Here is a 2,784-nt window from a genome sequence, read left to right as displayed (position 1 = left end):
CTGCATGGCATTGGCCTCGTCGTCGTCTGGCAAGGTGCGAAGGATGTTGGCCCTGGACGGGGGAGAGGTCTCCCCCGTCCCCTCAAAGGTCGCCTCCGAGTCGCACTCCTCTTCTTCCTCTTCCTCTCCTCCTCCGTGGGAGTCGCCTGAAGACACGTCCACCAGCGGAGTCGCCCCCTGGACCACAGGAGGCGCCGCCGGCACCAAGCCGTGCCCATCGAAGGAGTGCATGGCAGCACCAACTGAGCCTTGTCCTCGCGAAGGAACAAGGGGCAGGGTAACCTTCTGGACATTCCTTGTCGTCTCCAACCAAGAGGCGAAGAGCTGAGGCCAGTTCATCGTCAGCTAGAGCCACTAGGTTCAGGCGGAGCTTGTCGTCTGCATCCCCAAGCGTCCATAAGGGGCGCAAGTGCGCCTGAAGCGGAGCCACCCGCTGCGTCAGGAACTCCCTTAGGAGAGTGGCCCCCGTCAGCTTCGCTGCCTTCACGTTGCCCGGCTTCAAGTTGGCGTTCATCTTCTCCAGCACCAACTTTGCCTGATCATCAGCAAGCTTCGCGCGAGACCACCCTTCATCGGGCTAGGGCACCTCCATTGGCAGCGCCAACCAGGGGTGGACACACTTGGCATCCACCATGACCCACCTGCTCTGGAAGTTCTCAGCCATCTTCCCGGCCTTTGAGATCGCGTTGGACTTGCCGTACGCGATGAAGTTAGCGCACGCCGATGCATGGTCACCGTTGATTCGGAGAGAGAAGAAGTGGCGCAGTAGAGCCACGGACGGCATCACCCCAACATACGCCTCGCAGTAGTAGGCAAAAATCGACAAGAGGAGAATGAAGTTGGGGTGGGGATGAAGGGCCTGCAACCTGTAATGGCTGAGGACGGCGTAGAAGAAGTCAGAGAAGGGAGGAACCAGGCCTCCGACGATGGCGTTCGTGAAGAAGGGGTAGAAGGTGCTCCCCCTAGCCTCCGGCTCAGCGGAGCCAACCCGGAGTTCGGTCTCCCCCTTCTCGGCAAGATTCTTCTCCGACACATTGGGGGCGTCCAGGGCCGGCGCATACCAAGCCAGCAGCGCATCAACCTTGACCTTGCGGGGCACCATCACTCGCTGAAAGGGAAGGAGTGGAGCGGATCTGGAGATTTCGGAAGCAAGGAAGCGAGGAAGGGGATCTGGAGCAAGACGAAGGAGAGCAATGAAGGCAAGCCTTGCCCACGCTAGCCTTTTGTCAGACGGGCAGTTGTCGAGGCAGCATGGGGAAGCGGAGATGCCCACGTCCAATCAGTCGCCACGCGGCAACCAAGGCTGCAGGCTGTTGGGGCCCGCAGCACTCTGCACTTGCCCTTTGGCTTCGCTGCTAAGCCAAGTCCGAGCACGCCTTGTGCTCGGGGGCTACTATCAGCGTCCTTGGAACGGGGGTCCCTAGTCTTGCCTGCCTGCGACCTACAGCGTGGCTCAACTAGTGGCCTAGTATGGCCCGTCCTCATCAACCAACACTCAAGACCCTCACGAGGGACCAAGCCTCGCGGGGCGGACGACACAAGGCCTCCTCAGGAGTGGCCTCACCAAGCGGGCTCGCGAGGAGGCGGAGAGATCAAGGCAAGGGGTACCTCGGAAGGTTCCCATGACGCAAGCCATGACGACCAAGACCAGGCGGACGCCAGGCAGGCGCCAGCCCGCACAGTGTCCTCGTTTCCTCTTTGGTGCGAAGGGGGCAAGCGCAGGCGCGGAGTATCGAGGCATCAGGCAAAGGTTTCCATATCGGTGCAACAAGACCAAGACCAGCAGGACGGCAAGACGAAGGTCACCGTGGATCCCAAGACAGCATCATCACCAGCACGTTTGGCAGGCAAAGACCACCTTTAGTCAGGATAGCTTGTACTAGGTGTCCCCTTTCAAAATGGCCATTGTTGGATCCCTTCCCGCTCAATATTTGGGAAAAGGACCAAGGCCTTTATAAATAAGGCTAGCCACCACAGTAGGAGGGAGGGAGTGAAGTTCATCCACACACCACACCAGCCCAAGAAAATCTCTCCTCGCGAGGTTGTTCTTCCCATGTACTGTTCATCATCAACCCAAGAGGCAATCCACCACCACACACAGGAGTAGGGTATTACACCACAATGGTGGCCCGAACCTGTATGAATCTTGTGTCTCTTGTGCTGTGAGTTCATCGATCTAGCTTAGGGATCGTGGCGAGGCTGAAGGCGAGATTCGATAAGAGGAAATCTTCGTCCGCACCCTAGTGTTCGAACCTTAAGGGTTTTGCAGGAATCCGATATCCGACAGTGTTTGATTGCCTGCTTTGTCACGATGTGTCACGACCGGTTTTCCAATAAAAATATTTATTGAGAAACCAATCTTTTGAGTCCAGTATGAGAGAAATCCTCCTCACTGGTAGACAAATTCTTGATACAATAAGCCAGTAGCATAGGATATATTACAGGGTTGAGCTAGGGCTGCTCAACAAATTATTACAAGCGCGCCAATAATTATACATAATGGCGGATATAACACAATGGTGTGGTGGCATACTACTGACTCGAGGATAAAGTGACGGTGGAATAACACAGTGGGGAGTGTGATAACACGACTCTCAAACTGGCATCTCATCGAGCGTCGAGGTGAGGCTCGATAAATTTATTCGGGTTGCGGAAGCGGATATAATACAGTGACCAAATCCAGGGTCGCACGAGACTGATTGGGATTCCTCTAGGCGTCGGACTCGCTATCGAACTCTTCATCCATGAGATCGCCTTTGTCAGCATCTGGCCAAATCAACAAGC

The sequence above is a fragment of the Triticum dicoccoides genome, chromosome 5B, assembly GCF_002162155.2.
Source record: "Triticum dicoccoides isolate Atlit2015 ecotype Zavitan chromosome 5B, WEW_v2.0, whole genome shotgun sequence".
In the NCBI taxonomy this organism is placed as follows: Eukaryota; Viridiplantae; Streptophyta; class Magnoliopsida; order Poales; family Poaceae; genus Triticum; species Triticum dicoccoides.
Note: the sequence above shows the minus strand (reverse complement) of the source record.